The following is a 13,713-nucleotide window of genomic DNA, read 5'->3' as shown; positions in this document are numbered from 1 at the left end:
CGCATCGGTTTGAGTGTGTCAAGAACTGCAACGCTGTTGGGTTTTTCACACTCAACAGTTTCCCATGTGTATCAAGATTTGTCTACCATCTAAAGGTCATCCAACTGTGTGTGTGTGTGTGACTCAATACTAGGAAGGGTCTCTTAATGTTTGGTATACTCAGTGTATATTCAAATAGCAAACATGTATTTAAAACATAGGCCTTTGTGTGGAGTACACTATAGCCTACCCTACACTGTCATGAAGTTTGCATTCACACACCATCTCTTTACATGGTGTAAAAGTAGGCATCAGCTGTTCTGTCAGCACCTTGACACATCTCTTATTGACATGAGGTAGCTTTCAGACTAATGTGTTGGCTGGCATCTCTTATTGACATGAGGTAGCTTTCAGGATAATGTGTTGGCTGGCATCGCTTATTGACATGAGGTAGCTTTCAGGATAATGTGTTGGCTGGCATCTCTTATTGACATGAGGTAGCTTTCAGGATAATGTGTTGGCTGGCATCTCTTATTGACATGAGGCAGCTTTCAGGCTAATGTGTTGGCTGGCATCGCTTATTGACATGAGGTAGCTTTCAGGCTAATGTGTTGGCTGGCATCGCTTATTGACATGAGGCAGCTTTCAGACTAATGTGTTGGCTGGCATCTCTTATTGACATGAGGTAGCTTTCAGGATAATGTGTTGGCTGGCATCGCTTATTGACATGAGGCAGCTTTCAGACTAATGTGTTGGCTGGCATCTCTTATTGACATGAGGTAGCTTTCAGGCTAATGTGTTGGCTGGCATCTCTTATTGACATGAGGCACCTTTCAGACTAATGTGTTGGCTGGCATCTCTTATTGACATGAGGTAGCTTTCAGGATAATGTGTTGGCTGGCATCTCTTATTGACATGAGGCACCTTTCAGACTAATGTGTTGGCTGGCATCTCTTATTGACATGAGGCACCTTTCAGACTAATGTGTTGGCTGGCATCTCTTATTGACATGAGGCAGCTTTCAGGATAATGTGTTGGCTGGCATCTCTTATTGACATGAGGCACCTTTCAGACTAATGTGTTGGCTGGCATCTCTTATTGACATGAGGTAGCTTTCAGGATAATGTGTTGGCTGGCATCTCTTATTGACATGAGGCACCTTTCAGACTAATGTGTTGGCTGGCATCTCTATTGACATGAGGTAGCTTTCAGGATAATGTGTTGGCTGGCATCTCTTATTGACATGAGGCACCTTTCAGACTAATGTGTTGGCTGGCATCTCTTATTGACATGACGCAGCTTTCAGGATAATGTGTTGGCTGGCATCTCTTATTGACATGACGCAGCTTTCAGGATAATGTGTTGGCTGGCATCTCTTATTGACATGAGGCAGCTTTCAGGATAATGTGTTGGCTGGCATCTCTTATTGACATGAGGCAGCTTTCAGGATAATGTGTTGGCTGGCATCTCTTATTGACATGACGCAGCTTTCAGGATAATGTGTTGGCTGGCATCTCTTATTGACATGACGCAGCTTTCAGGATAATGTGTTGGCTGGCATCTCTTATTGACATGAGGTAGCTTTCAGGATAATGTGTTGGCTGGCATCTCTTATTGACATGACGCAGCTTTCAGGATAATGTGTTGGCTGGCATCTCTTATTGACATGAGGCAGCTTTCAGGATAATGTGTTGGCTGGCATCTCTTATTGACATGAGGTAGCTTTCAGGATAATGTGTTGGCTGGCATCTCTTATTGACATGAGGCAGCTTTCAGGATAATGTGTTGGCTGGCATCTCTTATTGACATGACGCAGCTTTCAGGATAATGTGTTGGCTGGCATCTCTTATTGACATGAGGTAGCTTTCAGGATAATGTGTTGGCTGGCATCTCTTATTGACATGAGGTAGCTTTCAGGATAATGTGTTGGCTGGCATCTCTTATTGACATGAGGCAGTTTTCAGGATAATGTGTTGGCTGGCATCTCTTATTGACATGGGGTAGCTTTCAGGATAATGTGTTGGCTGGCATCTCTTATTGACATGGGGTAGCTTTCAGGATAATGTGTTGGCTGGCATCTCTTATTGACATGAGGTAGCTTTCAGGATAATGTGTTGGCTGGCATCTCTTATTGACATGAGGTAGCTTTCAGGATAATGTGTTGGCTGGCTTTTTATCCATGTAATAGTCTACCAGTCTCCTCTCCCTTTATGTTCATGCCAATTACCAGTCATTTCTGTGTGGAGATCACAACTTCTCTAAAATGGCTCTTCAATCCCCTCCATTTGGATAAGTGGATCCCTGAGAGAGACACCCCCATTGATTCGTGAGCATTACTTTTCTACCAAACAACAGTGTAGAAGCTGTGAACATATGAATTCAGAGAGTGGTAACAGGTTTCCTTCTGGATCAGAGCTGCAGCATACTCATTCCGGGACAACACGTGGCTAAGGGACCTTCATTGGACAATGGATCCGAGATCAAACGCATACAGGCTATGCTCAACTCCAGATGTGATTGTATTAGTAGAAAACATCCACCCAACCATAGCGAAATGTAGCCAACTCTTTTAACCTAGTTCAATAAACCGTTCACCGGTGCGGACAGAGAGAGTGCGTGGTCTGCACGTGGCACTCAAAGCATCCTTGGCACTATAGTCCAAGTTGGTCTGGTTTTAACGCGAAGATTGAAGAGCGCACATTGACCTAGACGCGCAATACAGGGAGGCAGAAAGGAGAAATCAGTTGTGTCCTAGTGCGGCAGCGGGATATGGATTTTTCCACCGGACATTAGAGCGCATCTCTATCAAGAAGACGACTCTGAAGCTATTGGTTGAATGACTGACTTTCTTCTGGCTGGTTCAATTACGTGACTTGCTCGGGAACGAATCACGGAAAAGAACAACCGCCGAGGATGAGATCAACTTTTTTATTTTATCTCGCAAAATAAATAACTGTAGTGAAAGAATACGTGTGATAGATTGAGTACCGCAAATACTGCCACCTGGTCTTAGTTGTCACTTCAATGGAGAAAATGTTTCTCGTCGGAGGGAGATGTCCAACGATAATTATCATCGTTTTTGTACTTTTCGTTGTGTTGGTGATGAGCTTTCCCAACAAACACCACCACAAACGCCACAACGGTGTGTTTTTGTTGGTAAGCAACTTTTTTCTTAATTATTTTCTTCTAGATTTTAGGTAAATAATACGTTCCAAATGTCACAGGATTTGGATACGAATTGAGCTGATGTAAATTATCTTCTATGAAATTAATTACATATTTTACGCTATAGCCTAATATAATAGCTTATTTGTGGTCAGTTATCTCTTCAAATTGAAATTCAAATTGAAATTAACTTACATTATCTTACATTATCTCTCTGGATAAGAGCGTCTGCTAAATGACTTAAATGTAAATGTAAAATTATCCACAGAGAGGATCTGTTCTCGTGCCAGCGAAATTTACTGGAGTGTATGACATATTCTGAATTGTAATTCACTTCAGTTACAAAAGTTAACCTTCTAACAAACCATATCAAAGAATCACAGACGGACAATGTTGTGCCTAACATTATGCTACACTGAAATCTCTAGGGCCTTGGGGTAAAGGGTTGTTCGCGTTTCTCCATGTATAGTAAGATATCTAGGCATCGAGAGAAGGTCGTTCTGAGCTGCACGGAGCAGCGTAATATTACACAGACAGCCTCCTCGTCTACAGCAGCTATAACATATGGGCTTTCTGAATTCCCTTTGAAGCACATATCTATCTGTAAGAGTAACTCATGTGGGTGTTTGTGCGGCTCATGGACATATATGGGTGTGTGTGTGTGTGTGTGTGTGTGTGTGTGTGTGTGTGTGTGTGTGTGTGTGTGTGTGTGTGTGTGTGTAGGGGCCTTGAAGGTCACCATGAACAGAATCAGATGTAAGAATGGAGGAAAGGTGTAAACAGACAGATTCCAGAGCTCTATGAAATCGTTCCTCTGTACATTCTCTCCCCTGGGTCTCCTTCAATGGATGCCCTATTTATGTCCTGATGCCCATAGTCTATAACTGATTGATGATGTATGTCAGTTGGATGTCAAACAAAAGAAAAATAGAGAGGGAGAGAGTTAGAGAGAGAGAGAGGGAGACAGAGAGGGAGAGAGAGACAGAGAGAGAGAGACAGAGAGGGAGAGAGTTAGAGAGAGAGGGAGAGAGTTAGAGAGAGAGACAGAGAGGGAGAGTGAGAGACGGAGAGGGAGAGAGAGAGGGAGAGAGAGAGACAGAGAGGGAGAGAGAGAGAGAGGGGAGAGAGAGAGACAGAGAGGAGAGAGAGAGAGAGGAGAGAGAGAGAGAGAGAGAGGGAGAGAGAGAGACAGAGACAGAGAGGGAGAGAGAGAGACAGAGAGGAGAGAGAGAGACAGAGAGGGAGAGAGAGAGAGAGAGAGGGGAGAGTGAGAGACAGAGAGGGAGAGAGTTAGAGAGAGAGACAGAGAGTGAGAGTGAGAGACAGAGGGAGAGAGTTAGAGAGAGAGACAGAGAGAGGAGAGAGAGAGACAGAGAGAGACAGAGGGAGAGAGAGAGACAGAGGGAGAGAGTTAGAGTGAGAGAGGGAGAGAGTTAGAGACAGAGAGGGAGAGTGAGAGAGTTAGAGGGAGAGTGAGAGAGTTAGAGAGAAAGCGAAATAGAGAAAGAGGGGACAGAAAGAGAGAGATAGCATGTTGTGATTCTGGTGGTGGTAATGAGTGTGCGTTTTGGGCACCAGTGACCCTACCTGGTAGATGCCAGTTTAACCAGGTAGAGGAGGGGCTGGTTTGAACAATAGAGGAGCAAGAGGCACAATAGCAAGGGCTTACATAACCCTAACCCAAACTTTACCCTAACTCAGCAGGGTTAAAGGAACCCTCAGCAGATCTCTCTCACACTGGAATAAGGTCAGAGGTCAGGCTGGTTGATTGTTTACTTTGGCCATCTGTGTTATTGGTTTTCCCCTTATCATGGGGGGGCTGAGGAGGGGTGTAGAATGTGGAGTGTACATGGCCTGGTTCACAAATATTGAAACCTGTTCACTCTATCTATCTGTTTCTTCTCCCTCCCTCTCCTTGCCTCCTCACTCTTTCAAGGCTTGCGATCAAAGGACCCCATAGTTTATTGTTATTCTGTAATGGTTTGGAAAGGGCCAAGTGTAGAGGCCTTTGATATCTGTGGACCCATAAATCAGGCCTGCCTGCCTGTCACACCACTCACCTGCCTGCCCTCTCTGCCCTTCTCTCTGCCCTGCCCTGCCTGTGTTCCTCTCCTCTTACGCACGTTGGATGCGACAGAGCTTGCAAACCATTACAGACTACAAAGGGAAGCACATCCTAGAGCTGCCCAGTGACACAAGCCTACCAGACGAGCTAAACTACTTCTATACTCGCATCGAGGCAAATAACACGGAAACATGCATGAGATCACCAGCTGTTCCGGAAGACGGTGTGATCACGCTCTCCGCAGCCGATGTGAGTAAGACCTTTAAACAGGTCAACATTGACAAGGCCGCAGGGCCAGACGGAATACCAGGACGTGTACTGTGAGCATGCGCTGACCAACTGGCAAGTGTCTTCACTGACATTTTCAACCTCTCCCTGTCTGAGTCTGTAATACCAACATGTTGCAAGCAGACCACCATAGTCCCTGTGCCCAAGTACACTAAGTTAACCTGCCTAAATGACTACCAACCCGTAGCACTCACATCTGTAGCTATGAAGTGCTTTGAAAGGCTGATCATGGCTCATATCGACACCATTATCCCAGAAACCCTTGACCCACCTAAATTTGCACACCGCCTTAACAGATTCACAGATGATGCAATCTCTATTGCACTCCACACTGGCCTTTCCCACCTGGACAAAAGGAACTATTCACTGAGCAACTACAGCTCAGCGTTCAACAGCATAGTTCCCTCAAAGCTCATCACTAAGCTAAGGACCCTGGGACTAAACACCTCCCTGCAACTGGATCCTGAACTCCCTATAGGCAGTCTCGCTATTGTCGGTGATCACTGTTGTATCATCGGCAATCTTAATGATGGTGTTGGAGTCGTGGCTGGCCATGCAGTCATGAGTGAACAGGGAGTACAGGAGGGGACTGAGCCACCCCCAGGTGGTAAGGGTAGGTAACAACACATCCGCCACACTGATCCTCAACACTGGGGCCCCTCAGGGGTGCGTGCTCAGTCCCCTCCTGTACTCCCTGTGGTAGGCCTGATCACCGACAATGACGAGACAGCCTATAGGGAGGAGGTCAGAGACCTGGCAATGTGGTGCCAGGACAACAAGCTCTCCCTCAACGTGATCAAGATAAAGGAGATGATTGTGGACTACAGGAAAAGGAGGACTGAGCACGCCCCAATTCTCATTGACGGGGCTGTAGTGGAGCTGGTTGAGAGCTTCACGTTTCTTGGTGTCCACATCACCAACAAACTAGCATGGTCCAAGCACACCAAGACAGTCGTGAAGAGGGCACGACAAAACCTATTCCCCGTCAGGAGACTGAAAAGATTTGGCACGTGTCCTCAGATCCTCAAAAGGTTATACAGCTGCACAATCGAAAGCATGACTGGTTGCATCACTGCCTGGTAGGGCAACTGCTCTGCCTCCGACTGCAAGGCACTACAGAGGGTAATGCGTACAGCCCAGTACATCACTGGGGCCAAGCTTCCTGCCATCCAGGACCTCAATACCAGGCGGTGTCAGAGGAAGGCCCTAAAAATTGTCTGTAGACTGTTCTCTCTGTTACCGCAGGGTAAGCGAAACTGGGGCGCCAAGTCTAGGTCCAAGAGGGTTCTGAACAGCTTCTACCCCCAAGCCATAAGACTCCTGAACATCTAATTAAATGGTCACCCAGGCTATTTGCATTGCCCCTCCCCCACACACCCTCTTTTATTATATACGTTATTATCTATGCATAGTCATTAAGAACAGCCCTTGGCCGTGGTATATTGGCCATATACCACACCTCCACCGGCCTTATTGCTTAAATATAGAACACCAGATCCAATTAAATCAAAATGATAGATCACCAGGTCCAATTAAATCAAAATGATAGATCACCAGGTCCAATTAAATCAAAATGATAGATCACCAGATCCAATTAAATCAAAATGATAGATCACCAGGTCCAATTAAATCAAAATGATAGATCACCAGATCCAATTAAATCAAAATGATAGATCACCAGATCCAATTAAATCAAAATGATAGATCACCAGGTCCAATTAAATCAAAATGATAGATCACCAGGTCCAATTAAATCAAAATGATAGATCACCAGATCCAATTAAATCAAAATGATAGATCACCAGGTCCAATTAAATCAAAATGATAGATCACCAGATCCAATTAAATCAAAATGATAGATCACCAGGTCCAATTAAATCAAAATGATAGATCACCAGGTCCAATTAAATCAAAATGATAGATCACCAGATCCAATTAAATCAAAATGATAGATCACCAGATCCAATTAAATCAAAATGATAGATCACCAGATCCAATTAAATCAAAATGATAGATCACCAGATCCAATTAAATAATTAAATCAAAATGATAGATCACCAGGTCCAATTAAATCAAAATGATAGATAACCAGATCCAATTAAATCAAAATACAGAACACCAGATCCAATTAAATCAAAATGATAGATCACCAGATCCAATTAAATCAAAATGATAGATCACCAGATCCAATTAAATCAAAATGATAGATCACCAGGTCCAATTAAATCAAAATGATAGATCACCAGGTCCAATTAAATCAAAATGATAGATCACCAGGTCCAATTAAATCAAAATGATAGATCACCAGGTCCAATTAAATCAAAATGATAGATCACCAGATCCAATTAAATCAAAATACAGAACACCAGATCCAATTAAATCAAAATGATAGATCACCAGATCCAATTAAATCAAAATACAGAACACCAGATCCAATTAAATCAAAATGATAGATCACCAGATCCAATTAAATCAAAATGATAGATCACCAGGTCCAATTAAATCAAAATGATAGATCACCAGGTCCAATTAAATCAAAATGATAGATCACCAGATCCAATTAAATCAAAATGATAGATCACCAGATCCAATTAAATCAAAATGATAGATCACCAGGTCCAATTAAATCAAAATGATAGATCACCAGGTCCAATTAAATCAAAATGATAGATCACCAGGTCCAATTAAATCAAAATACAGAACACCAGATCCAATTAAATCAAAATGATAGATCACCAGGTCCAATTAAATCAAAATGATAGATCACCAGATCCAATTAAATCAAAATGATAGATCACCAGGTCCAATTAAATCAAAATGATAGATCACCAGATCCAATTAAATCAAAATACAGAACACCAGATCCAATTAAATCAAAATGATAGATCACCAGATCCAATTAAATCAAAATACAGAACACCAGATCCAATTAAATCAAAATGATAGATCACCAGATCCAATTAAATCAAAATGATAGATCACCAGATCCAATTAAATCAAAATGATAGATCACCAGATCCAATTAAATCAAAATACAGAACACCAGATCCAATTAAATCAAAATGATAGATCACCAGGTCCAATTAAATCAAAATGATAGATCACCAGATCCAATTAAATCAAAATGATAGATCACCAGGTCCAATTAAATCAAAATGATAGATCACCAGGTCCAATTAAATCAAAATGATAGATCACCAGATCCAATTAAATCAAAATGATAGATCACCAGGTCCAATTAAATCAAAATGATAGATCACCAGATCCAATTAAATCAAAATGATAGATCACCAGATCCAATCAAAACACAGAACAAAGAAGGAAGACAAGTCCTAATGTGTTTGGAAGCGTGTAATGACCATCCCCTAATTCTCAGAGGGACCTGACAAGACCCAGAGGAAGTCTTCAGGATCCTCCTCTCATCAGTAAAGAGTCAATCATGTTTGACAGGGGTTACCTCTAAATGGATCAGATCTGACCGACCAACAGGCTGACTTTTTTATGGGAGAATTGCAGCCACTGAAAAAGTACAGTCTGTTCTCGGGCCCATAACCAACTGTTTTGTCACCACTCCAGATGTTGGTTTAAACTGCACTACATTTCAGACCGCAAACTGGCACTGCTTCAGTTACTGAAGTCCTGTCAGATGTTTGGGCTATTTATTACCACTGTAGATACTGGCTGTATTGAAAGCGTTGAGTAATAGAAGACCCTTACCTGACCTTAGATACATTTTTAGTGGCAACTTGATCTAAAGGATGGTTGACATTTACATTTGAGTCATTTAGCAGACGCTCTTATTCAGAGCGACTGACAATCTAGTGCATTCATCTTAAGATAGCAAGTTGAGATAACCACATACAGTATCACAGTCATAGTGAGTACATTTTTCCGCAATAAAGTAGCTATCAGCAATGTCAGAGCTAGACGATGTTCACTTTGTCACAGACAGGCAGACAGAGGGAGGAGAGAGGGAGGAGAAAAGGGAGAGACAGAGGGAGAGACAGGGAGAGACAGAGGGAGGAGAAAAGGGAGAGACAGAGGGAGAGACAGAGGGAGAGACAGAGGGAGAGACAGAGGGAGAGACAGAGGGAGAGACAGAGGGAGAGACAGAGGGAGGAGAAAAGGGAGAGACAGAGGGAGAGACAGAGGGAGAGACAGAGGAGAGACAGAGGGAGGAGAAAAGGAGAGACAGAGGGAGGAGAAAAGGAGAGACAGAGGGAGAGACAGAGGGAGAGACAGAGGGAGAGACAGAGGGAGGAGAAAAGGGAGAGACAGAGGGAGAGACAGAGGGAGAGACAGAGGGAGAGACAGAGGGAGGAGAAAAGGGAGAGACAGAGGGAGAGACAGAGGGAGAGACAGAGGGAGAGACAGAGGGAGGAGAAAAGGGAGAGACAGAGGGAGAGACAGAGGGAGAGACAGAGGGAGAGACAGAGGGAGAGACAGAGAGAGAGACAGAGGGAGAGACAGAGGGAGAGACAGAGGGAGAGACAGAGAGAGAGACAGAGGGAGGAGAAAAGGGAGAGACAGAGGGAGAGACAGAGGGAGAGACAGAGGGAGAGACAGAGGGAGGAGAAAAGGGAGAGACAGAGGGAGAGACAGAGGGAGAGACAGAGGGAGAGACAGAGAGAGAGACAGAGGGAGGAGAAAAGGGAGAGACAGAGGGAGAGACAGAGGGAGAGACAGAGGGAGAGACAGAGGGAGGAGAAAAGGGAGAGACAGAGGGAGAGACAGAGGGAGAGACAGAGGGAGAGACAGAGGGAGGAGAAAAGGGAGAGACAGAGGGAGAGACAGAGGGAGAGACAGAGGGAGGAGAAAAGGGAGAGACAGAGGGAGAGACAGAGGGAGAGACAGAGGGAGGAGGACCTTAGGGAGACCTATGGCTTCTGTCTGTTGAGTGTAGCTGCACATTCTTTACATTTGAGTTATTAGCAGACATTCTCATCCAGAGTGAGTTCCTGTAGCAATTAGGATCAAGTGCCTTTCACAAGGCTTGGGGATTTGACCCAGCGACCTTTCGGTTACTGGCCCAACGCTCTTAACCGCTAGGCTACCTGCTGCCCTAGGGCATGGCAGGATACGGCAGATTGAAACACAGGGCCAGCCTGCCCACCATCCCAGGGGTCCCACGACTTCAAGTGCTCTCATTAAAACTAGAGAATCTGGCACAGGCTCCTCTTTGTCAAAGGCCTGGATGCCAGGGCTCTGGCTGCTGTGGGAAATAAATGAGAAGCAGACGGATGGACGGGGTTTGGCTGGTTGGTCTGCTGCCCCAATGGTTTCTAGGAGCTCTGTCACTAAGTCATAGCATGGTGCAAATGTTTTTCCTGGGCAAAAGCAAGTGACCTTTGTATCTTAAACTAGCCAGTAATCACTGTATTGTTTATGATTAATGTCATCAAGGTCTTCAGAGCGGTCCAGTCCACTGTGTTTCGTCATGATGATTAATTGAGGTGTCCTATCTTTTTCCTCGGGCTCGTGCTCAGCCGCCCATCAGTGGGGTCCATCATGGACCGGGGGCCCTGGAGCAACAGAACCAGGTCCAGAGCCGCCTCCCCTGTCACTGAGCACCGCCACAAGAGGAGGTGGTTCCACTCCCAGCACCGCTCCGTAGGGGGTTCTGCACCAGCCTGAGCCTGAGGAGATCAAGCCCTTCGTTCTGGACCTGAAGAACTTCCTGAGCTGGCCAACGCAGACATCAGCTCACAGAACCCCAACATCCAGGTGTGGTGACGAATATTGATAGTATTTTTATAATGTTGTTCTAGCCCCTCAAGAGCGATTTACATTTGTACGGGGGAAGCTCGCCTAATATAAATAATAAATATACATAATATATGACATTTAGCAGACACTTTTATCCAAAGGGACTTACAGTCCTGCATGCATACATTTTACATATGGTTGGTCCCGGGAATCAAACCCAGAATCCTGGTGTTGGAAGTGCTAGAGGTGTCATTACAGACACCCTGGTTCGAATCCAGGCTGTATCACAACCGGCTGTGATTGGGAATTCCATAGGGCGGCACACAATTGGCTCAGTGTCGTCCGGGTTTGGCCGGTGTAGGCCGTCATTGTTAACGAGAATTTGTTCTTAACTGACTTGCCTAGTTACATTTTTAAAAAGGTAAAAAAAATATATATATATATGCTCTACCAACAATGCATTGCACCCTGGTAAAGCAGGGAAGAGCAGTGATTATAGAGATCCTTTATCTTGATTACATTCTGTGGTGAGGAGGTTCTACTTGGCATGAATGCCAAGTTCAGCAGAACAAGACGGTAACTATTTTCACATTGAATAAATAGTTCCAATCCTCACCTTCACTTCTTCCATTTCCTGTGATTCCTCCAGCGATTAGCCTCAATGTCTTCAGCATGTCCTTTCCTGTGATTCCTCCAGCGATTAGCCTCAATGTCTTCAGCATGTCCTTTCCTGTGATTCCTCCAGCGATTAGCCTCAATGTCTTCAGCATGTCCTTTCGTTGAACTCATCTCAATCCCACGGTGGTTAGTTCCATCTACTGGTCAACTCAGGGCAGTTCAGGATGTGGTTAGCTGGAGCTGGATGTAATGACCCCATGCAGGCTCTACCCTCTTATGGTCTCTCCGAGTTGCCTGGTGCTGACAACTACTATGGGAGTCAGCAAACGTACAGGTTGAGTCATACAGTAGTGGCCTACCAGTGTAATGAGATGTAGTGGGATCTTCTGACTGAGTGCTCACGGACCATCTCATGTCTGACTGGTTACGTGTGGGATCTTCTGACTGAGTGCTCACGGACCATCTCATGTCTGACTGGTTACGTGTGGGATCTTCTGACTGAGTGCTCACGGACCATCTCATGTCTGACTGGTTACGTGTGGGATCTTCTGACTGAGTGCTCACGGACCATCTCATGTCTGACTGGTTACGCGTGGGATCTTCTGACTGAGTGCTCACGGACCATCTCATGTCTGACTGGTTACGTGTGGGATCTTCTGACTGAGTGCATCACGGACCATCTCATGTCTGACTGGTTACGTGTGGGATCTTCTGACTGAGTGCTCACGGATCATCTCATGTCTGACTGGTTACGTGTGGGATCTTCTGACTGAGTGCTCACGGACCATCTCATGTCTGACTGGTTACGTGTGGGATCTTCTGACTGAGTGCATCACGGACCATCTCATGTCTGACTGGTTACGTGTGGGATCTTCTGACTGAGTGCTCACGGACCATCTCATGTCTGACTGGTTACGTGTGGGATCTTCTGACTGAGTGCTCACGGACCATCTCATGTCTGACTGGTTACGTGTGGGATCTTCTGACTGAGTGCATCACGGACCATCTCATGTCTGACTGGTTAAGTCAGAGCTAGAAATTAGGCATGTAAATCCCTTGATACTTCTGAAAGGTATGTTTTATGTGTCGTCAGTGAATTTGGTAAACATCTCTTGCTTACATTGTGGCTTTCCAGTGACATTTAGATGTTAAGTTTTGTGTGCATCCTCTTATTAAAAGTATGTATTTTTGTGAAGTAAGTGTTCAACATTTTAGTTTTGGCAGACTTTGTGACCATATAAGGACTAGTTGTAGCTATCTTAGCATGTCCACAGAATCAATATCAATATCATGCTTCCACAATGGTTCTCAAATCAAATTTTATTTGTCACATACACATGGTTAGCAGATGTTAATGCGAGTGTAGCGAAATGCTTGTGCTTCTAGTTCCGACAATGCAGTAATAACCAACGAGTAATCTAACTAACAATTCCAAAACTACTACCTTATAGACACAAGTGTAAAGGGATAAAGAATGTGTACATAAAGATATATGAATGAGTGATGGTACAGAGCAGCATAGGCAAGATACAGTAGATGGTATCTAGTACAGTATATACATATGAGATGAGTATGTATGTAAACAAAGTGGCATAGTTAAAGTGGCTAGTGATACATGTATTACATAAGGATGCAGTAGATGATATAGAGTACAGTATATACGTATACATATGAGATGAATCATGTAGGGTATGTAAACATTATATTAGGTAGCATTGTTTAAAGTGGCTAGTGATATATTTTACATAATTTCCCATCAATTTCCGTTATTAAAGTGGCTGGAGTTGAGTCAGTGTGTTGGCAGCAGTGGTGGCTGTTTAACAGTCTGATGGCCTTGAGATAGAAACTGTTTTTCAGTCTCTCAGTCCCTGCTTTGATGCACCTGTACTGAC

At 44.3% G+C, this 13,713-nt stretch overlaps 1 protein-coding gene across 2 annotated transcripts in view; it reads left to right on the top strand.

The window, feature by feature from the left end:
• ism2b (isthmin 2b) overlaps nucleotides 1–13,713 on the top strand; it is a 114,632-nt gene that overhangs the window by 81,209 nt on the left and 19,710 nt on the right. The gene's annotated exons all lie outside the window — the stretch shown is intronic.

Source organism: Oncorhynchus keta, chromosome 8, assembly GCF_023373465.1.
Source record: "Oncorhynchus keta strain PuntledgeMale-10-30-2019 chromosome 8, Oket_V2, whole genome shotgun sequence".
Lineage (NCBI taxonomy): Eukaryota > Metazoa > Chordata > Actinopteri > Salmoniformes > Salmonidae > Oncorhynchus > Oncorhynchus keta.
This window is presented reverse-complemented; position numbering and strand designations above follow the sequence as displayed.